This window comes from Sander lucioperca, chromosome 7, assembly GCF_008315115.2.
Source record: "Sander lucioperca isolate FBNREF2018 chromosome 7, SLUC_FBN_1.2, whole genome shotgun sequence".
Taxonomy (NCBI): domain Eukaryota; kingdom Metazoa; phylum Chordata; class Actinopteri; order Perciformes; family Percidae; genus Sander; species Sander lucioperca.
Window position 1 is genome coordinate 5223932 of NC_050179.1, and position 24768 is coordinate 5248699.

At 40.4% G+C, this 24768-nt stretch overlaps 1 long non-coding RNA gene across 1 annotated transcript; it reads right to left on the reverse strand.

The window, feature by feature from the left end:
• Positions 1-10487: 10487 nt before the first annotated feature.
• On the reverse strand, positions 10488-22067 carry LOC118495391. The gene is made up of 3 exons (XR_004897776.1): positions 22056-22067; positions 14060-14065; positions 10488-10595 (listed from the first exon to the last, which is right to left on the reverse strand). It is a non-coding gene; the product is annotated as an uncharacterized LOC118495391 (long non-coding RNA).
• Positions 22068-24768: the final 2701 nt, after the last annotated feature.

The following is a 24768-nucleotide window of genomic DNA, read 5'->3' on the forward strand; positions in this document are numbered from 1 at the left end:
GTTTATGTCTGTGTGTATTGAGTTGGGTGGGGGTAGACCAAGCAGCAATGACATCACTGATGCATTTAAACACATGCACACATATACACACACTGTTTTGATCCTGTTAATTGGCTGCAGTGCTTTGGTGTCTAGTTTTTTTTATTTAAATAGGCTACCTTTATTTTAGCCTACAAGATAAGGCTGGACATTTTCAAAATTGTATTAGTCAACTAAACAAATGAAGTGATCGTACTAAAGACCAATTGATGGTTGCCACATCCCCGCATCCATGGCCATAATGTTTTACTGCAAGGATACTCAAGCACATCCTTTGTCCTATACTTATTAGACGATCACACACACACCATTTTATTTTATTATTATTATTTTGTTTACCTTTTCTTGTTGTTTTGTTGCTGTTGTGAGGTTTCTAGTGCACATGTGTGGAAAATCTATACGTCAACCCCCAATTGTAGTATGTGTGGAAGTGGGTGCACATCCGCTGTCTATGTCCATATGACGTATGAACAAAGCTGAACAAGTATTGTCTGTGTAACCAGAGCTTGATATATGTCATGCCTCAGTGCAATGGAGCCCCCCAAAACTATTAAAAATGCATCAAGGAGCCACACTGTTACCATAACATATGTGTGTTAATCCACCGCTAAAAAAAGTCCTCAACAAAACCATTTACCCCTGTTGGGGTAATGTTTGCTAAGAACTACAGTGCCCAGCTGTTTGAAGAATTTTTAAAAGATTTTCGTCTTCAGTAAGTACCAGTGGGCTTGAGTGCCACAGACAGAGTGGGTCCCGTTGGAAAGTATTGCGAGACAGACTAACCAAAGTTTTGGCATCCACATCTATGACACAACTCATCACTAAGTCACTATGATCAGCAGACATTGTGGAGGATGAACAGGGTGTGGGGGTGGAGTGGAGGTTGTGTTTTTGTGTGTGTGTGTGTGTGTGTGTGTGTGTTGGGGCATGGGGGATGGAGGGAGTCTGGGGAGTTTAAATGAGGAGAAGTTGAAGAAGGGAGGAGGAGGAGGAGGAGGAGGGAGGTGGATGTACTAGAAAGCGGAGTTCCTTTGTCCTCATCTGGCTATACAGGGGTCAGGAGCAAACCTCGGTTCAAGAGAGAGGCAAATAAAGGAAAACAAGCTGAGCGCAGTTGCCTTGTGATTATTGTACAAATCACCGTCAGCAGAAGATACTTTTGTAAAAATGTTATTTGTATTCACATTTGACAAGAAATCGACCCCAATCGTTATATCTTTGGAAATTACATAGGTACTGAAGACTGTTGCATAACATGAATACGTTTATAAATGACAGTCAGGTGCAGGGAAACAGTTCAATTGTGTGTCTATTGTAATCAAACATGCAGTAAATAGTACTTTTAGTTTTGAGTCTTTTTTGTTTCAGGGATCAGGCAGAACCTGTAAAAACTAAGAACTGTTGTCACCTGCAGCTTTTGTAGCTTCATATTTTAACATTTTTTAACATGGTAAATGATTTAAGACAACAAATGATGGATAGATAACAAAACAATTATTTATTGACACTACTGTGTCAGATTAGGCGATTATAGTCATTAATTGCGGCTGTAACTTGGCTGAGACACATGACAGACTACACACTGGTTCCCGACCAATCAAAGTTTGCCGTCTTTCACAATGTGCGTGATGTCATCGGAAAGAAGGTGCTAGTCACTGACTTCCAATAACAAACAAACAATGGCGTTGTGTGAAATTCTGGCTGTGTGTTCAGAAAAAAAAAAAAAAAAGACTGTGATCTTTTTCACAATTCCACCTGCAGCACCAACAACATAATTTCTCTTTCGCTTCGCCATGTTTACGGTTGTGCATGGAAGAGCGCTTTATGCTCCTATTGGTTAAAGTCATGGTTATGGCGGAAAACTTCATGGAAGGCAAAGAAAATTCTACCATGCTAGTGTTTTCATCGAGATGGTGTTATTATAATTCCCACTGTTTTCCTTCGTGTCACCTGCGTATCACCTGAGTAGAGGCAGATGGTAGAGGTTAGGTATTGGAAATAGGCAATAGTTAGGAAAGCCCATTGGTCAGGGGATAGGGATGGGACCTGAATGCGCGAGCATGGACATCAGGCCAATCCTAGCACTTGAATTCTACGCAGAGCGGGTCTTGCCAAGGAAAGCACTGTAATTCATAATAACATGTCGGAACGTCGTGAGGCGTCCTAGATGTGCTGTCGGTTGTCGTCCACTATGACACTGAATAAAACGATCAATTATTGTGCTGGACGCCCATTGTTGTTCCTGATCCAACCTGGACTATAATCTGGTTGATATCATGTAGTCTGAACCCAGCATAAATTAGAGCTAAAGTGATTAATTGAATAATTGATTGGTCGATAGACAGAAAATTAATCAGAAGCTATTTTTACATATAATTAATTAATAATTATTTGAGTCACATTTCAAGCAAAATCAGTTTCTTAAAAGTGAGTATTTTCTGCTAAAATTAAATGTTGGACTTTCTGACATTTAATAGCAAATAATCTACAGACTAATCAATGTTGAAAATATTGTGAATTGCAGCCCTAATGAAAATAACAACCACTGCCTGACAAAGCATGATGATGAGTCTTTACTTGCGATGAATTTGGAGAAAACACACGGCTTAGGCAACTTCACTGTATCCTCAGGGTTAAAAAAATAAAACCTTTGCTTTAGGGGGGAGAGTTGATGATAAGAGGGGGGGGGGGCGTGGAGGATGAGGGCTATACATATCCATCTGTCTGAGAAATAAAGCACAGTTCATCTCCGCTGTTATCCAGCTATGGTTTCATCTATGTGGCTACAGCCCATCTGGTCCGAGTATGAAAGGTCGCTGGTGACCATTGATCCCTTATTGATTCCATGAATTGTTTAATGACCACCAAGGTCAGTTAATTAACCATTTGCTGGGTGTTTTAATTGCCCTGGGCTAATTTAAGTCTGCTGATTAATTCTGGGTCCCCGGTGGTGGAAATGGACCTCACTGTCAATGGTGGGATTAAGAGCACAACAATGGATGACAGATGACTGACAGAGCACTGAGTGGCTTTGGAAAGCTGTTTCAGATGTTTGAATTGTACATTTTAATGAGCCTATTGTGTTTATGGACTCGATGAACTGACCATATTGCCATAATTTATACCACTGAAACATATTGAACACAATCTTGTTATTTGTGTGAGGTCAACCTTGTCAAAGAACAAAGACTGAGAGGCTATAAGGTAAATACTGTATAATATAAATGTCACAGGGATGTAAGGCTAAAACTATTTATTCAGACACTCCATAATCAGGACATCTAAAGGTTTGACTTGTGTTCTCTTGTGTTGTCGATGTCTTCAAAGGTAGGCTAATACATAAAAATACACATATTTAAAGAATTATTATTAAATGAAGTTATTTTCTTTTTTAAATTAGGTAACCTAATTTGACAACGTAATAAACATCATGTCACCTATGTCACAAGTTAATTCTTAACAGCACAACTTAATGCTTTAGTGTGTAACCTTTTTTATATTAATGAACATCTGTTACATTCAAGCCATTGCTAAATAGTTGATACAAAGCTAATGGAGACTTTCAGCTCCACAAAACTCTCTCTGTATTTCTTAGTATGGCTATATTTAGAAAATGGTGTCATCCGGCGACTTTTGCGCACAGAAAATCGAGCAAAGATAATTACCTCTTCTGAAGAGTCCATCATGTTTTTTTAATCCTCCGTGTCCTCATTGGTTACAAGGAACTGCTCGGAGGATCACGGAAGGCTTGTATCGTGTGGATGCGCTGACAGTTTTGTTGTCATTACTTAGAATTCCTCATGAGGGAGATAGAAACTACACACTATAGCTTTAATGCTTATGTTTAGCATTAGCATGAATCCTAGCCTATTTTTTCACACCTCGCTAAAATTAAAACCCTGACGTTCACCAATTATCAACACTTTATTTGAAGACCTAAAGAACCTATTTGTGCAGGAGAACGTGTGCGCTCAACTATGGCAGGTACAGTAGGTCAAAGCCGGACCAGGACGATGTTTACAACTGATGATTTGGGCAATACTTTTAACCTTAACCATAGGGGTTTGTTTAAAACTGTCTGATTGTCTACTGGCTCATGTTTGTGCCCTGTCTAACTTTTTTTTAATGTCGCTCTGGTCCCACATCTCTCAGTGAGTCCAATGTTACTAATATGAAATGAAGGTAAAAAAATTGTTTTTGTCTCTTTGATTGTTCCGGCCTTACAATGAGACTATCACAATGACAAAGTGAGGTTCATTGTATTACTGTAAATGCACACACACACACACACACACACACACACACACACACACACACGCTCATCCTCGTCCCACCTTCACACTGTCTCTCCCCTCCCTCACCTCTCCGTGTGTCAGGTGTCAGTTCTTTCCTGCCGACTGCTGATTAATCTCAGTGTTTGGTGACGTCAGTGTCACTCAGTCAGTGTTTGTTATCAAATACAGGCCTCTACTATCACTATCAGCCCTCTTGGACTGCGAGAAAGTGCCGCAGTCTGTGTGAGTGTGTATGTGTGTGAGATTGCATGAGGCTGTGTGTGTTCTCCGGGCCACACCAAGATAAAATCAGTAAACTATAAGTGGTGAATTTAATCACTTTGTATGTTGAAGCAGAGCTAATGGTTCATCAGTGTTTCCTGTGTTTGATTAAAGATGAAAAGTCTATCAGGATTGTTTTGTCTAAAAACTGCAAACTGGAAACATGTCATTATACCTCATTACACGCTAATGAAAACATATAACTATTATATTTCACTTGGGAAATTTTCTTTCTAATCTTAGCAATAATTTTGAATGTTTTTGGGTTACTTCTATCTTATTTTAGAATCAAACATTACCTAGTTCAGTGCTTTGTTTAGTTTGGTAATACTTACTTTATGACATAATGAATGACTCTTTGTTTCCAAAGGAAAGAGGTGATTAACAGTTTGAAAAAGTATTCACTCCAACTATAATCTATCATTGTTCACATATTACATTCTTAAAACCATAGTACTATTAACATAATCCATCACATGATCCAAAGTCTGTAATCTGGTTATTTTCTGAATTACTTTGGCTTCTGGATCTGTGCAATATAGTAAAATCAAACACACATTTTACTCGCTGTAACCAACTGTAATTAATGAGTATAGTTATCTTTATGTATTAACTGATATTTTGAGTTGTGTAACAAATGTTTTCATTTTTTATTCTTTAACACAAACAATATTTTTAAAAAGGAAGTTGCTATAGATTAGATTGATTAGATTTTTTTAATGAAAAGTGCAAAAAGCATAAAATGCAAAGTAATGTACAGAGTATATACAGGATTAACAGTAATATATAGAATAAATATAGAATAAACTGTAATGGGAAGACATGAATACGCTAGATAGTATGAGCAGTATGAACAAGTGCGGCAGTGCAGGTATAAGTAGAAAAAAAAGATTCAGGTATAAGTACAAAGAAATGCTAATAGTAAGAAATTAAATACAGGATAAACATCTGGTGTGATATGAATACAGAGTATACACTATATATATATATATATATATATATATGATATGTACAGTATAGGCAGTAGTATAAATATGAATACTCTATGGGTCAATATATACAGCATGGACAGTAGTATAAAATATATGGGTATGTGAGAGTATGTAGTGCAAGTATACTGTAAGTGGACATCATAAAGATGCTATTCCTTTTTTAATGAAATATTTTGTAATTGTTTCTGTTAAATTGTCTTGTAATCTCCCTTACTCTTCTAATCTCAGCCTTTATTCTTTACTTAGTTAACCTAATCTTTGGGATCATTAAAGCCCACAGAATTACTGTATTTGTGTCTTTGTCATGCAGGAGATGACCTATTTTCCAAGACATATTCCACTGTAACATGTCATAGTTCAAATGTGGGTATTGATAATACTGTTATCCTGGCAGTTACTCTGCAAAATCACTGAACATTGTACTGTTAATTCAGTTTGACAATGAATCCTCATGTATTGACCACTCTCACCAGCAGGAGGCGCTGTTAGCCTACTGGAGGTTTTGCTAGAATTAAAAATGCTTGTATCCCTCCAACGCAGCATGTACTTACTGTAATGTGACTCTTTCCAAAGTGCTATTGCTTATATCTAGTTTTGGAGAATTTACCCAAATATCAATTAACATTCACTACTTAAAAGTTTAGAATTAGATTTTTTTTATTTTATACTGAAACATAAAAATATGCCGATGTTAACACCTGTATCAGGTGTTTGTCTATTTTGAAACACAAAACAAGTGACCTCAGATAGAGGCGCAGGCAACAGAAAACTTGCTGGCTAATGTTGCAGCTGTTTGGAAGCACTTTACCATATTTGTAAATGGCATATATCAGTGTTTTTTAAACATTTATTTTACTGTTGTACTACATATTGCAAAAAGGTTCACATTTTTTAGAAAGCTTCATCCTAGTGTTTGGTGATACCAGTGCCCCTAAATCATTTTACCACTTAACCTAGTCTGTCATGTGTGAGCAGGATACACACATATACACACAGACTACAGGCCAACCTCAGTCTAGCAACCCACCTCTTGTCAGCCATCAGCCACACCCTTGTTGGAGAGAACTGCCTCTTTGTTTGGGTGTGTGTGAGTGTCTGTGTGTGCATGCATAGATTGTGTGTGGATGGTATCGGTGAAAGGCCACTCTGTGCAAAATGGTGACTGTGCTTCTGTTTTGGTAGCACTTTTCATACTTGATGTGAAGGTAATGGGGTTCATTTCCTGAACCGTGTGTGTGTGTGTGTGTGTGTGTAATCACCTTGTATGTGAGGTGATTACAAAGAGCACCAAGCACTATTGTACAGTCAGAAGTGAGCACACAGTGTTATGGCAATGAGCCCGATTTTTTTTTGGACTTGTGCTTAAAGAGATCTGGCTCACTTTGTGTGTGTGTGTGTGTGTGTGTGTGTGTGTGTGTGTGTGTGTGTGTGTGTGTGTGCGTGTGCGTGTGCTCTTGTATTTCTATCTTTGTAGCATGAGTTTTAACCTTGAGAGTAAGTACATTTTTGGCTCATCTCTTCAAAGGGCTGTTTGAGGGCTTGGACTTGATTTTTAACATTAAGGTCAGAAAAGGGTTTGGGTTAAAGTTAAGGTTAAAATTAAGGTAACGCAGGCAATAGTTGTTAGGGTTATGATTTAGATTAAGTTAAGATGTGTTATTTTCTGCTCTATGTTTTTGGATAAATTCCAGCAGGAACTGATCTTGAATGACTCCCCCACTAAACAACTGCAAAAATCATAAGAGCAAATCAAAGAATGCAAAGAAAATCACAGCGACAAATCATTCGAAAATGCATTTTTTTTATATACTGAAGGCTAAATTGTAAGCTTGCCTGAAGACAAATTTTGTAGCTGCACTGCTGTCTGATGACTCTTGGTTACACTAGCAAATCATTGAAATTAAATCATTTGAACCAAAAGAGCAATATCTCTATTTTCCCTCAAATAAGGCTTTACAAAGCATTACCATATTTTTTAGTTTTGGAACTTTTTCTTATGTGTTACATACATCAGAAGGGGACAGTGGAGGCCCATTTCCTCCCTGTCATAGTGCAAAGAGCTTGTGGAGAAACACTTGAGATAAATCTGAGGTTATCTTTCTCTCTCTCACACACACACACACACACACACACACACACACACACACACACACACACACACACACACACACACACTAGATGCAGATTGATTGAGGGGCTGCTGCTTCACAGATTTGTGCACTTTCCCGTTAACGCGTTGAAGGTCAAATGCTTCCTCATATTGTGTCACAGCTGCGCTAATGGCATGCTCACACATAAACCAGTAAACCAGTACTGCAATGTGTGTGCGTATGTGTGAGTGTGTGTGTGTGTGTGTGTGTGTGTGTGTGTGTGTGTGTGTGTGTTGCTGAGGAAGAGAGTGAAGAAAGAGTGAGTTTGGAAAGCGTGAGTAAGGGTTGAAAGTAAAAGTAGCCCTGAGGCAGCATTACTTCAGAGAATAATAAAGGTTTCAAAATTGCAGGGGGGCATGGCCAGGTGTTGATTGACGCAACCTGAGGCCTATAATGATAAACCATGAAGATAAGACTTGAAGGACATTTTTCTGTTGACAAGCATTTAAAACATGTCACTTTACTAGAAAAACTGAGATCTGGCTGAAAAAGTGAGGTAAACAACGCACACACAGATGTCCATATGATGTGACCTCTTTGACCATAAGCTCAAAAACAAAGCACTTCAGCTACTTCAGGATCTTAACACAAATGATTTTCTGACAGAAGTTGAATCTTTTTTGTCATTTGTTAAGCTGAACTGCTCCTACTATAGAGAAGAGATTCAAAGATTTTTTTTTTTATTTGTGAGTGTGTGTCCAACAACATATTAGGTGCTGAGCAGTGGTTTTAACTCATTCTCACCACTGCCTCACTACTTTCACTTCCTTTGGAAACTGTGAAAAACATCCCTGTTAATAATACTACATGACCTTATAGTAAGAAAGTTGGTGTGAAACTTTATCTTGCAATTTTTGTCTCAGATCACAAGCAACAAGTCCTCCAAATTCGATAATAAAATATGTTGTTTGTAAGTGCCCCATAGAATGAAACATATAGGAGCTTTCCACCGCTACAAATCAACATTGAAAAAAATAGCATTATCTGTCATCTCTATGGTTAAAGTTTAGTTAGGTAAGGAATAAAAACAACTTAGTTAGGATAGGGTTATGATGGTGGCCATACTTATTGACTGGCGGTTTGAAACGGAAACGGACAGTGATCTCTCATTTTAAAGCTATAGTGCGTAGTTTCTGTCACCCCCATGAAGTAATGAATTTAGGAGGTGACCATTGGTGGTGCCACTGTAGAACTATGACGAACAAATTAATCTAAATCTAACACACGAAGGCCTTCTTTCCCATATCTGTGCATACACTATTGGGAGATTGTCCTTCCAAGAAAAATACACTCAGCATTAGCTGAAAGGACTATTCCCATATCTATTGACAGTCTACATTGGTTTATTTTAACAATAACCACACTTCCATAAACATACATAAAACACAATTCCCTATAGCCTCAACAAAGTTTTTATTTTAACTCAAACCTCAATGTTTCCCTAAACCTAACCAAGTCATTTTAGTCTTGAGCCTTGACAGTCCCAATCACATTGAGCAAGGCACCAGTTGAGCTGTGGGGGGCAGAAGCAACAGCCATATGTGACCGTGTGAATTAGGGTTTATGCTAAAAAAGAAAACGTACACACCCTTTCTTGGATTCTGTGTAAGAAACACATCACACACAACCCCCCGCCCCTTTCGTTAAGATGATGTCGTGTCTATGTGGGATTTACAAAACAACTTGTTTTAACCACTGCACGTCTGGGGAACAGTGGGATCCAGACATATTTACATTGGGACAGTGATTGGTTGTTTTCTACATATATCATATATCAAAGTCATAACTTATCTTTAATTACAGATTAACTATCGTAGAAAACCCACATTTAATACATTCAGCAGTGCTACAGTGAATTATTGCTGCTTCTAGTTACTGCCCACTTAAGGAAATTGTTGAGTGAACAAATTTGGTCGCTTGTGTTGATAATGATTTTAATACAATGCAATATGAATCATTAGTACATTCTATATATAGCCTCTCAGTTCCTCACTCGTTTTTTTTTTTTTTTTTTTTTTTTTTTTTTACAATTTATGATTTTTGGTTCACTACATTTTCTGTTTAGTAGCCTCATATTTTTTTTGCTGCCACATGTCAATGGCATTTAGTTCCTACTAATTATCACTTAGGCAGCTGAGAAACAGAACCTTTGATGCAACCACTTTAAGAAAGATAACAGGCAGCAAATAAGAGGCCTGTTTGACATAGAGCCATTGTTTTGCTTAAGGATAATTGGAGAGAGTGAGAGTTTATGATGTTTTTCTTGTCTGAAAAAAATTGCCATCCAGTATGATTCTCAGAGATACATACTCACTACATACTTTCTACCGCTTATCCAGGGCTGGGTTGTGGTGGCAACAGACCAAGCAAGATAGCCCATATGCCTTTCCAGCCTAGCCAAGTTCTCCAGCCCTTCCTGGTGGATCCTGAGGAATCCCCCTGTCAAATAGTACGTGTAATCCCACAAGGGTAGTTCTGGGTCTGCACCAGGCTCTCCTACTCCAGAGAAGGCATCCGAGAGGCATCCTAATCAGGTGTACAAAACATCCTAACTGGATCCGTTTAACACCAAGGAGCAGTAGTCCAACTCCAAACTCCTTACAAGGGAGCAAGTTAACCAACAGGATGTTGATGTGATGCCTTGATTAATTAAAAGTATATACATGTTCATTCACTGCTAGCCTGGTCCTACTAGACTCTTGTACATTTCATTTGTACAGAGAGTCTGGCCACTCTCCATTGACAAGTGTTAACTTCCTTGAAGGCAGGTACTCTGTTGAAGTTTAAAACTATTGGATCTGCCCAGAGCCAATCTGGATCTGCCATTACCAATTGCCAAAGTTTGGTTGTGACATCTGCTTAGCATCGCTAGCGTTTGCCTTAGCTAACTCCTTCACCACTAACGGAGCGAGCTGGAAAATCAAACCTTTCTCGAACCCCAACAAAACCACCAACAAAACTCAGCAAAGATTGTTCTTGCTCTGGCTTTTACTTCTGAATATTCGGCAGCGTTGCCACAACGGACTGAATGGCTTCACTTGCATCTTTCTCCACCGCCATTACGGAACTACAACTCAAACTAGCGCACAACCTCAACGTCATCGTTCTCAGCCACTCCCTCTGTTTGGTGATTGGACCGCCAAAGATTTGGCTGGAGAAAACCCAAGAATATACCGCAAACCCAGACGGAGTACTGAAGGAAAATGGAAATTGAGCAGAAGTACGTAGGAGGGCGGAGCCAGGCTAATTCACTGCTACATTGTACACTATTCATAGATGCTTCTTCTCTGTAATCATGTTGATGTTTCTCTTCCTGGGAATAGCAGCCCAAATTGTACCTACTGTCACCAACACGCATTATTGGTACAAAAACACACAAACACACTATACTCAAAACAAACTATTTTATGTACTGCCATACATACAGATGTATGTGCAAGTGTGAAATATGCAACCCGTCTTTCCACCGCTCTGGCCAAGCTGTCACTGTTAGTGTGTTTGCGTGTGTTTTCAGTACACCTGCGTTGGCATCGGACTACATGCCTGATCCGTTGCCGCTACGCTGCCTGGCAGAGCATGCAGGGACCATGCTGACATCACTCCCCCTGCCACATCCGTACAGGACCTGTGCCACTTTGTCATTGGCCCCTTTTGCTGAATGGCCCGCTCTAGAGGGATTTCATGTCTAGTGTGCCATGTCATGGATTTAGCTATGAGTTCATTTCCCAAGCTGGGGTCCAGGGGATGTTTAATTTGGCCCCGGGCTCTAATCATTTCACTGAAGTGGAGGTGATGGCGATGTGTTTATACACTGCTCATTTAGAGGAAGTGTGTGGACTAAAAATGGCCAGTTGTTTGACGGGGGAGCTAATATGCATGTGATTAGGGTTAGAAAGCTGTTACAAGTTTGGTGTTTTTGTTTGGAAGAGACAGAGAGGAGAGGTGCTTGTGTTTCTTTACTGTAAGTTAGCCCAGCAACTACTGGGTATGTGTCACATTAAAGACTTAAAGAGTGATGTAGTGTGCAAGTGTGAATGGCAGGAAACAAAGGTTATGCTTTGTGCCCTGCAAACACACGCGCACACACACACACACACACACACACACACACACACACACACACACACACACACACACAGTGAAACTTAAATATCCCTCCAATTTCCCCCTCCTTCGCTCTCTGTCTCTCTATTTTGTTCAAATGGTTTAGAGAGGATTAGTCAGTATTACGTGACATCAGGCTCAAAATGTGGACCTTGACCTCTTAAGTCAACTTAACACGAGTGTACACACACAAAATGTTGGGTCATGCATGTGTAGCAATGTCACAAAGGCAAAGATGGATGACATCATCTCAGTGTGTGTGCAGGAGGGGTGAAACTGCAAGGGGTTATGCTATTGTTTGAGTGTGTAGGCTGCTAAGGTGTTTGTGTGTGTGTGTGTGTGTTGTGTGTATGTGCATGCCTTTATATCTGAGCTGTGTGCTTGTGTATAAGCATGTGAGTGTGATTCAGAGGCTGCATATGGGTTGGCTGAGGCAGACTGACTCACCGTCTGTCTGCAAGAGGTGACTTTACAGGTCCGTCTCTGTTTTCCTGCCAAAATCTCCCCCGCTGTTTGTTCCTCCTCCACCCCCACCGGTGTCTTGCACTCTTCCTCCTCCTACACCCTCCCACCCTTCTCTTCTCTCCTTGGGCATCATTCAAGCAATTTTGACCTTTGACCTGATGCCCTTGTTGACTCAAGAGGCCAGGAGAAGCCACTGAGAGCTCATCGTGCCTCTGGACAGAATTAGATCTTCTAGAAAGTTTGTGTGTGTGTGTGTGTGTGTGTGTGTGTGTGTGTGTGTGTGTGTGTGTGTGTGTGTGTGTGTGTGTGTGTGTGTGTGCAGAAGTGATGCAAGGCAATACAAATTAGGTCAGCAGTTTGCTAAATTAAGGTGCAGTGCTCAGGGAGTGCCTAAGAAAAAAAACTAAAAACGTTTAAAGTATTTGGGGGAACATATTAAAAAGAAGTGAAACTTGCAAAATAATTTACAAACGTAGGTGACATTTTAATATCAAAAACAACAGAGGCTTTGCAAACATTTTAGTTTATTTGCAAAAACAAACAAAGAAATATGAAGTAGGCTACATACAATAGGTTAAAAAAGCAATTTCAGTGCAGGAGAGGAAGGAAGCCAAAAATACTTATTTAGAGTCCTCCCCTGAGCAAAAGATAAACAACTAAAAATGATCTAATTACTCTACAAAAATAAAACAAGCAATATAGAAGTGGACCTCTATATCTGTTAAAAAAAATGAATGTCTTGATGTATGACAAATAGGCAAATGGAAAATGAACTGTAAACTGTGGTGAACAGTAACTTCTTACAGTGGGGAGAAAACAACTTTTGGATGAAAATCAAGTTAAATGGATCTGCTCCGATTAAAGAATCTGTTTATTTTTTGGTAAAGCATGTTGATTGCCAAAAACAATGAGCCTATGTAACTCTTCAAGCAGATAGAGGATACATTTAGTTCTCTGGCTGTTTGTGTGCTGCTGAAAATACAGATTTGTAGGGTAAATCACACATGCAGTGAAGAGTATGTGGGATTATAGAGGAGAAATCAGGAACGAAGGCTAGGGATTTCTAATTTGTCCATTCACATTTTGGTTAAAAAGGACAATTGCTAATGTTTTTCATTTAGCCTAGGAGATGAACAAGTTGCATAATCAATCATTGCATAATTATTTGATGACATGTACCTTAAGCGATTCTTCTTCCTTGGCTGCTGAATGGACTCGGCTCACCTTTACCTGAATTGCAGGTGTGGTAAGATTTCTTACAAAACAACCATGTGAGCAATGACATGAAGTAAATAAGAGGAAATGAAAAGGAAGGCAAACTAAAATATTCCATCAGTGACAAGCCATCACATTTGGTATACTTTTCATCTGCATTTGTTTGACTTCATACAGTCTTGTGTTCAACAGCAGCAACAACAACAGTGTTATGTTTCCAGGTCAGGAGTCACATACGTCTCATTTACAAAGTGCGTTACAGACACAGTCAGACAAAAGCTGAGATATGGTTAGAGGGGTTGTTTGCCGAAACAATTTCTGATCCTTTTGATGTCATATCAAACCTCAGATTTTTGTGTCAAGAACATGTTATGTTATGTCAAAGGACAAACAGAAACTCATCTGATTTGGGTCAATATTTGATTGTCATATACATATCCACACACACACACACACACACACACACACACACACACACACACACACACACACACACACACACACACACACACAGGCAGATGTCACTTCATCAACGTACTCATACCTAAATGCAATGGTCACAGTTTTAAACACATGGTTGATATTTTGACAGTTGCAGTTTGGTTAGGTTTAGGCAACAAACTACTTCAGTTACGTAAGCAAGTTTCAAACAGTAAATTTGAAATGAATGGATTCAGAATAAAAGACAGGGAATGAAAGGATAAAGGGCAAGGAGAGCCAATGATGGAGTGATGATGAGTCTGAGGAGATAAGACATAGTCAGCCGTAAACGCTGTGTAAACGTCTTCTACCAAGTTGCAAGTTAACCATAGCCATCAACAATGTTATGTATAGGACCTCAAAAGCTAACCGAATGATGTCATTTTCATGGACAAAAAGAAAAAGGAGACAAATAGCTCATTTTAGAGAAAACATGAAAATACAAAGTGTTACAAGACAGATAAAAACATGCACACTGAGACGTGTCTGTCTCACACACTCGCTTACTCATGTCAATGGCTTTGACCACACAAGCACACAGAAAGGCGCCTCTCAGAGCAAACACACATAATTGTCCAAAGCCTCTCGCTCCTCGACACTTACTCTTTGCTTATTTGAAAGTCCACTGAATAATCTTGATCTCCTTGACGCATGAGAGCCAGTCATATGATGTCATTAGGGTCAGAGGGGAGGATTGTGATGCCTACACAGCTAGACTGCCTGTGGTCTTCGAACAAACCCACACTTTATTCGTCCTGACCTATTGGTCCAGTTACAGGACTGTAGAGAAACAAAGAAACTGAAGCCAAAAACACAGACTGAATCATTTTCTACTGTCAAGTTAAGATTCATTACTGAGTTTATTCAAAAAATAAATAAATGTCCTAGCCACTTTTTATCTGCAATGAAGCAGAACCAACTTTCATTAGTTGATAAATGTGTTTCCATCAGTATCAGTAACATCTTTTTTGTTAGTTACTTTTGTCTCAATTGAAAGGAAAAGTGCTTTTGTGATGAAATACAAGAAAATTTGATTAAACTGTTGCTCTTCTAATATTATGCACATTATTTTGTGTCAAACCATTTGGGTAGAAGCCTCACTGTGCTTGTTGTAGCAAATGTTAGCACTTCTATTGTGCATGTGCCTGTTGGACAGTGAGAGGCAGCAAACCAAACGCAATAAAGCAATAACGAACAAGGAACAAGCAGAGAAAACTAAAGAACAGGGAAAAACACTAAGAAAAACAGTGTCACACAAAGAGAAAGACAGAAGCAAAAAAGAAAGAAAGAACCTCTACTCTTAAGACGTCAGCATCTGAAACTGAGACATTTTGCAGCAAAATCCATTTATTCATCTAGTGGAATTGATTAGTGGATTTGTTCGCCAGGGCCAAGTACATCTGTGACATGCAAATTTACACCGTTGACTTTTGAGCGAACAGAGAGCTGGAGAGTCCAAAATACAGGAAGCTAATAATAATAATAATAATAATAATACATTTTATTTTAGGGCGCCTTTCAGGATACCCACGGTAGCCTTACAATGCATTCAAAAACAATAATGATACAGGTAAAAACAGTGAAACATGAACCATGAGAGCTGTTATGACTGACTAATGCTGGCATGTTCCTGACTTGCTGGCATGTTAGTAATAGCTCACCAGACACAGTAGATCACCAACTAACTCTGCAAGTAGTCACTACGTCACCAAGCTTCTTTTTTCCATTTAATGTAGTGCTATGGTATGAACAACAAATATAAACTGAGACACATACTGATATAGACAAAAAGGTGTAATAAAAAGACAGACAATTTAAAAAAAAAATGCATAGCATTAATAGGACTGGATAAAAAAATCAAATGATGAAGAGAGAACTGTAGAGAAATGAGACACAGAGAGAGAGAGAGAGAGAGAGAGAGAGAGAGAGAGAGAGAGAGAGAGAGAGAGAGAGAGACACAAAGTGCCATTGTCCTCTGAGCCTGCACACGTCAACAATGGGTTTGAGTGGCAGACGGCTCCCAACACACCTCAGGGTCCGCAATAGCGCCTTTGTTTCCTCAGCTCACATTGTGGTGGACAAAGAGTGCGCTGCAACTGGCAGTGTGGGGGGAGGCTACTTTGAAAGTGTAGTTTTACAAGCACCCACTTCACAGTGGAAGTAGACGGTCAAGCAGAAAAATCGGCCAAAAGTTACAGTGATTGGGTTATTAGATTACACACTGAGATGTGGGGAAGATGACTGAGAGTATATTTTTTATAGACACTGAACAAAATTGAAATTCTGAGAGCTCAACACCTAAATAGTTTGTACATTTGGGTGAATATGGACTAGACTGACTTTAAAATGTTTATATGCAACTTTTGATGTAAAAAGGTCTGTTTGTGTTGAATTTGTACTTGTTTCCCCTCAAATGTATACTGCTGGACCTAATACAGTAATAAATGAATGATAATCTGAAATTGATTTAATTAATAAAGCTAACAAGAATACATTTTATTTTCACTAAAAGATGAATTTTCATATTTTGGATAATGTGTTTTCAGATGTCACTTTACATTATTTAAAGTGTTTTCATGTAGCACTGGAGTAAACAATCTACTTGTGATACATCCACTACTTGATGTTATTGATGGATATTTTCATTATTTCATGGCTTTATTATGTCAAACTATGTGTATTCTTTCAGCAAAAAATATATTGTGTATGAAATGAAAAGCAAGGAATGTTCAGCTGTTTTTCAATAACACACTGTGACAGCTACCTGCCAGAAACGACAGTCTGTATGCATGAATTATCCATGCAGACAATTTATCAGTGACTTGATAAGACTTGACTTTCAAAGAGCAGCTTTATAAAAGGTCTGCAGAGGTCAAAATTGAAGCAACATTTGTGGTTTGAAGAACAACATTATTGTCAGACTGAGTAGCTCAAGTCTATTTAAGACAGGACTTTGTAGATGGGATATAACAGCACAAAATTAATGCAATATCAATCAAATTAAGCCTACACTAAAGAGAACATCAATTTTCATTTGATAGTAAGGAGAAAGGACTGTTTTAAAATCCGTACTAAGACATGTCTTAAGTAGGAGATGAACCCACTACTAAAAAGGTACAGGACTTTTGCCACTGACGTTCTCAATCAGACAGGTGCAACTTGACAAACCTTGACAACACAAGTAGGACAGCATCTCCAACCACACTGAATGTGTTTAGTGTTGCACCACAATATATTACCTTTTTTTAAAGTAATGATTTCCTGTTGTTTTTGATGATCTTCTATGTCACATTCCAGTGTTACTGTGCTATGTGATTATATTTCGCAGCAGCTAACCATGTGATTTCCTGTGATGTCACTGTGATGACAGATGACTTGCTCAGAGTCATGGTTTAAGGATTTAGCATAATGCAAGTCAGGAACGCCCCAGAGTGTAGTCACCCTCAGAGAGAGGGTCGTCAGGCCTGTGAGGGTACAAATTTGTAGCAACCATCTGTTAAAGAGTGTGGATTTTTGTTCAGACAGTGTAGGAGCGAATCACATCCCTAACATCCTCATAGTTTCACACAGTGACACTACGTGCATGAGTGAAACCACCAAAAGGATGCATGTGTTTGGTTACTTGGTTACTCCAGAGCTCGTCTTTTGATAGCAGTCACTAAACCATGACACAGCTGGCCTAAGAAATCCACTCCCCACTATCCTTACTACCCCCTCCTCCTCCGTCTCACTCAACTCCCTGATCCGGTGGACTCCGCCTGGTCAAAGTCCCCCCGTCAGATGTGGCCCAGCCGAGTGTGGTGAAGCTTGCCTGGTTTAACGCAGCGGGGACCAACGTAGGCTATTGTGCACGATCTTGCAGCGCAGCAGGTAGTCGGCAGAAGCCGCATGGCGGGAGCCTTTGAAGAGGAGCCGACAGGGGCCAAGTTTGTGGGGATAGTTGGGGTGTAGAGGAGAAAAGAAGGAGGCAGGGGGCCTGACGGGGAGCCCCCAAAGCAGCAGTTTAATAAAGATATTTAATACCTCAGAGAGGCCCCGCTTTGACTCTTTGAACGAACATGGGGATGAAAAAAAGGGGGCCAGACAGCTGATTGTACACCCCAAACCAAGAGGTGAGGGGAGGAAAAAGAGGAGGGGAGAAGAAGCGAAGAATGAGGGGAGAGAAGACAAATGGGCGTAGTGACTGTAGTGTACAAGGTGAAGGTGAAAAAGAAAACACCAGAAGAGACTCAGGAGTTCAAACATGGAGTGCATATTTACATTTTTTTCTTTTTTACCTTTATTTATCCAGGTAAGTCGATTGAGAACAATTTCTCATTTGCACTGAGGCCACTGAGCAGCTCCACTGGAGTGGTTGGGGTTAAGGGCCTTGCTCAAGGGCAGCTCAGTGGTGGTAATGAGGGAGGGACAAGCGCTGCTCTTTCACTTTCCAAAACCAGATTTTATCCTGTCGGTCGGGGATTGGACCAGCGACCTCCCGGTCCCAAGCTCGCTTCTCTAAACCACTAGGCCACCACTGCCCACTGCCAGATCAGACATCATCAGTCTTTTTCACAAATATGTGACTACAACCTCAGCTCAGTTTTCAAAGGATAAATATGAGCTAAGTTTAGTCTTTTTCACTGACATGTCATCCCTTGTGATAGAACTTCACGTGAATGGAAAGCCAAAAAAACAAACGGCAACCCTACCACTGTGGATCTTGAGCTCTCAGTCCGAGTAAAACTAATCTATCGAGTTGCCAAACTGCCCCATCAACTTTATAGATTCAGTTGATTTATTGCATTTGGAAAGTAATTCTGATAATGATTAAATGACACTTAACCCACTGTCTAGCATTCCCAGTAGAGGTGTACACACAGATACACAAAATTACGCTACCAAGGCAGAGCCTGGGCTGCCCCGCCAGCTGAAAGAGCCCTGTTGTCTCGTGTAGTGTCCGTGGGCAGAATTTTTCAATCTATGACCAAGCTTGATGTGCAGTCTCGGACAGGAGCGGGGCATTGTGCCCCCAGCGCCAGCCCTCCTCCATATTCATACAACCAGGGCGGAATCTAATAAACGTAGGCTCAGGGGAATCAATTGTCTCACATGAGAAAAGCAGCTAATTGTCCGGCGTCACAGGCAAACAATGTCTCAGCTATGAGAGCGTGGAAACTGGCTGTTGTGATTCTGTATGTGATGTGTTCACTGTTGAGAACGTAAAGAACGCCAATGAGGGTGGATATATCCGTGTGAACATGCGTGTAGGCGGAGCAGTGCCTGAATGAGTACATTTCTACATCTTCAGATGTTCCTGTTCTCACTGTTCTCTCGGACATATCTTTTCTGTTCGATCAAAACTGCATAAACTATGGAATTTAAGACTTTACCCACTATGCCAGAATATGATGCACTTGACATAATAATAATGAAGGATACAATCGATAATTTGGCTCTTATGAACACGGAATGGAACAGTTTCCTAATGCATTAACCAACTGTTGTACAATAAAAAACATTTAGCAGAAAAATATTCAGCCGTAATCCTGAGACTAAGAAGACACTTACGTAGCTACAGAATCCCCAAACGTGATCACAGGCCTGTAACTGCCCTCCGAGAATGAAGTATCACGTCTAATCAGAACCAGAAAAGAACTCTGTGGGTCTGCGAAGGTTACATTTTTATTTTATTTTATTCTGTTGAAAGATTGACTCTATTACATGTTAACTTGTAATGGAAATGAATGCTGTTGTTACAAAGAAAAATAACTAAAAGGTGAAATGTAATAAGTGCAGTAATTAAAAACTATTTTGAGGTAGTTGTACTTTATTTTTTGGAAATATGAGTTTTGAGTAATGAGTTTTATTCATTTTCTGCACTCTTACTCCTACATTTCAGAAGAAAATATTGTACATTATACTCATTTATTACAACTTACAACATGGAAATGCTGTTTACATGTTAACACATACCACTCTGAAATAGGCCATTCTGCATTATAAGTAACTACATTTTGTCGGCTTTGTCGTGAAGAGCAACCTGTGAAAACAGTTGTATAATTTTGTCTCATGCCATTGGGTTGCATTATGGAAATTTTTGAGCTTGACCATAAAGGTCACGATACTAGGACTAGGACAAAATACGGCAAGAGGGACTACATTTCCCTGCTATCTCAGCCTGTAAAAATAAGTAAAAGCACATGATCACATTATCAACAAAAACTAAACAAATAAATGTGCTTTAGCTGTTTTATTTTTTATTGTACCTGATGCATGGAAATCACTGTCATCTGATAGAAATAACCCTTGGTGCAGACGTGAAGACAATACAAAGCCACATAGACAGAAAGATGATGCAAAGTGACATAAAATATGTTATACTACCATGTTGTCAGCTTCTTCCTTACAAGTTTCAGCTCACTAAAATCAGCCCTCTGTAGTGAGCACAACCTCTTTATCACCTTGAGGATCTAAATGGCCTAGTTAACTGAGGATCCCATTACTGGCACTGCTGCAACTCTCACTTTCCTCCCCTGTCGAGCCTTGATTTGTTACCTGGTAATTTGTCTTCTTAAGGCAAACATTCCCCCCGTATCATTTATCCTGTGGTATCGTGACAATACGTGCTATGTTTACAGTTTTAAAAGTCTGCCAGTGCTGTACCTGAGCAAAGGGGATGGTAAGAAATTGCATTTAAGGGTTCAGGGAATTTCTTCTGTATCTTCAGTTGGTCTTTTGTTAAACAGCACTGTAAAAGAAATGTGAAATGCTTCTGTTTTATTGCTTTTATTTATAGTTTAGTCCTTGGGAAAGAGACATTTTCAGTAACAGAGATGTATTGGGTAAAAACCAACATGTTTAAAAATACCTCACATTAATTTCAATTAACTCCAAGTGCCTGCAACTGTGGTGAGAAGATGACATTTAAACATGAAACAATGTGAAATGTGTCCAAAACCAGCATTTGGAAATGACCAACTCATAATTGCAAGATAAATATGGTGGGTCATAATATGATTAACAAGGTAGGAAAGCAGAAAAAAAAACATCACAGCCAAAAAGGTTGGGCTACACTGGTCTAAACTACAAAACCTTATTGTGAAGGTCTCACAGAGCTCTACTACAACTAACAGACCTGACTGACACACCTACACCTAAAGAAAGCCCTGGTTACAAAGTGCACATGTCCTGTCAAAGCAGCACAACACATAGGTAGAACCCCTTACATAAAAATGCCCTGATTATCACCAAAATACCTCTCTCTGACTCGTCAAGATGCAACAGAGATATCACAACCTGAATGGCCCTGTGTCCATTGTGATTTTGGCTGTTGAATTCTCTCATTGTGGGACTAATGGAGGAAGAGATAAGCTTTTTTTGGTGCTGTTTAACACCGCAGTCCCACTGGCTCCAGCACTTGCGGTTGGCCAATGGGCTTGTCTGGCTGGAGGCAGGGAGGTGTAGGGTTACGAGACGACAAGAACAATGGGCCGAGTGCCTGAGTCAGCACTATCTCCCTGCTTCACTCTCCCTGCTACTCGCTCTTTTTTTCCCTCCAACAAATCTGGCCAACCAATGGCAGCTTTGTGCTGTGGGGGGAGAATGCACACACTTATTGACACACGCACACACACACACACACACACACACACACACACACACACACACACACACACACACACACACACACACACACACACACACACACACACACAAATGAAGAAAGAAGGAAGTCAGTGGGGGTTGGGAGGATTGTGAGGCAGAAAAAAAGCATTGCAGGCACTATTGTCTGTGCAGATGTGAAATGGGTAAACTTTTCACTGTACGCTTGAACTACTATTGAATTTTGCTCTAACCCAAAAGAGCAGTATTTTAGTTTTGCTCTTTGTTGTTCTGCTATGTGAAACATGTAAGAATGAGTTGTTTTTTTTTAAAGATGTTGGAGAAAGGTTTTTGTTTTGTAATTAGTAAACTATGGTGGCCGACGGGCAAATGCACTGCAACTTAATGAAACAGATGCAAATAGACAAAACACAAGCAAATTAAGAAAACATCTTCATTAATTTGACAACACATGTGCAACAATAGCAAAATGTCCAGAGGAAATCAGTTTAGGAAAGTCTGAGCAGAGAAATATTCCAGAGCGGTCAACACAAAGACATCATCACCGAATTAATGTAGTTAGTGTATGGGACTGAAAAATATATATACATACTCATATATACATGAGAGATTTACTATATAGCTACCACTTGGTGGTTTACCGGAGTGGTTTGGCTTTTATGATTAGAACTGCTTTAAACCCTATATCTAGACTCTTCTTCGCCGGTCACTCGAGACGAGTATGACTGTCCTCTCTGTCAGGTCGTCTTATTTGTGGATCCTGGCTGTAAAGGCCGATCCGTGATCTACAGATTCTGCTGCAATGTGGGCATTGGAAGGTTGAGGTGGTGTGTGGTGGTGGAGCCTTTTGCTGTTTGTCCTTGCGGTGTTGCCGCTTTGCCTCTACGGCACGGCAGAGTTCTGTTTCGTGGTGTGCTGCACCTTCCTGCACTGCTTTTCTCCAGTAGTCCCTGTTCAACGCAAGATTCTCCCAGTTGCCGAACGTGATGTTAAACTTTTTCAGGCTAATCTTGATATTGTCCTTAAAGTGTTTCTTTGGCCCACTGGGGGCTCGCTGTCCTTCTTTTAGCTGGGAGTACAGGATCTGCTTTGAGAGACGGGTGTTGGGCATGCGGATGACATGTCCTGTCCATCGGAGTTGATGCTGCATTATGATAGTATTGATGCTGGACATATTCGTTTCCTCCAGAATGCTGGAGTTTGTACGTTTGTCTTCCCAGTTGATCCTCAAGATTTTTCTTAAGGCTCTTTGATGGAATAGTTCCAGGGCTCTTAGGTGTCTGCTGTAAGTGGTCCAGGATTCCGCTCCATACAGCAGGGTTGGGAGAATCACAGCTCTGTAAACCAGGAGCTTGGTTTGAGCCCTCAGATCTCGGTCATCAAAGACTCTTGTCCTGAGTTTGGCATTGGCTCCGCTGGCACAGCTCAGGCGATGGTTAACCTCAGAGTCTATATCGGCTTTGGAAGAGAGAGAAAGAAAGTTTATTCCCCCCTAAAAAATAATCATCCCAATAACAATCCACGGAGCGCCCGGTGGTCTGGTGGATGTCCTGCACAGGACAGATTATGCTTTCGCAGCGAAAAGTTTAGATTATTTCCCCCTCAAAATAGGTAATTGAGCACTGTAGTGGTTATGACCATATTAGTGACTATGTAACTACATGGAAACGGGATAAACGATGTCTGTGGCTTGCACAGTAATAGCGTTACTGAAGCTTAGCTGTAGCAGCACACTGTCTCCTGGGAATTCAGTTGTAACAGGAAAAGGTAAACAGTAGTGTGCAGATTGGAGCGTAGTGTGTGAAGAGTGAAGAGCGGAGTTGTTCACAAGGGAAGAAGCTTGGAGTAAACAAGTAACTATGGAGAATATAGCAGATATACAACACACAGAAGAGCCTTTTGAGTTTGATGGTTGTCCTTGTTTATTCGAACCTGAGTATACAGACGAAGAACTAGCCTCACAAGACTTGGAAAGAACGAGACAGACAGAGGGGCAACAGGCAGATGAACTTTCTGCCAATGTTGCCAACTCTTTTCCAATGAAAGTCGCTAGCACCAGCTCCAAAAGTCGCTAAAAGGCGCTGGATGATCATCATTCGTATAAAGCTTACTGGTTGTGTCAGCAAGGTAGATAGAAAGAAATAGAACTCTTTAGCCAGATAATCACAAATTCAATACAGGAATTTATTTTACCTTATAATTATTACTTAGGTGGCCTATCTTTGAAGTAAAAAACATGAAATTCTACAAAGGGAGGGAAAAAGATAGATAAAGAATTCTCAAAGAAGGCTGGCTTGCCCAGATCCAGGCCAGCTCAGCGGAGTCTTTCTCCCGTCGCGTCCCGCTGTCTCTCCTACCTACACCGGCCCCCGCACACCCTGTCCCCCCCTCCCCTTCTACCTGCCTGCGCACTGTGCACAGTGCTGCTGCACATGAGGAGAGAGGGGAGAGGCTGTTCCGCTGCTCCTCTGTCACAGAACAGAAGACTGTTTTGGGGGCTACAGGAGAGAAATACCTTGCGTTCTCGCTGGACAATACTGACGACTTTTCTACAGAAAGTCGCCAGATTTGTCGCTAGTCGCTTTTTTGAAAAAAAGTCGCTAAGGGGGTCTGAAAAGTCGCTAAATCTAGCGACAAAGTCGCTAAATTGGCAACACTGCTTTCTGCTCCAAGCGCAAGCTAAAGCTAGCCTTCAGTAACTGGAGGACATAGCAGCACCATCGCCACTCTGTGGATTGTTATTGGGATGATTATCACAGAAGCCTTGCTGAATACACTCACCGGACGGCAGCTAGCAGCTAACGGCTAACGGCTATCTGGCTTTACACACTCGCCGGAGGGCAGCTAGCAGCTAACAGCTACTACCACACTACTGTTTTTTTTAGGGGGGAATAAACTTCAAAACGTGACATGACCTGTCCTCTGGAGAACATAACCACACCACCGCCGCTCCGTGGATTGTTATTGGGATGATTATCACAGAAGCCTGTCTGAACACTCACCAGACGGCAGCTAGCAGCTAACGGCTAACGGCTATCAGCTAGCAGGGCAAGCTAGCTACCGACAGGATTGAGACAGGGACCAGGGTAGGTGAATTTAAACAATGTCTGAGTTGAAAACGCATCTTGTTGACAGTTAAGGGCCCTGTTCATGTGGCACAGA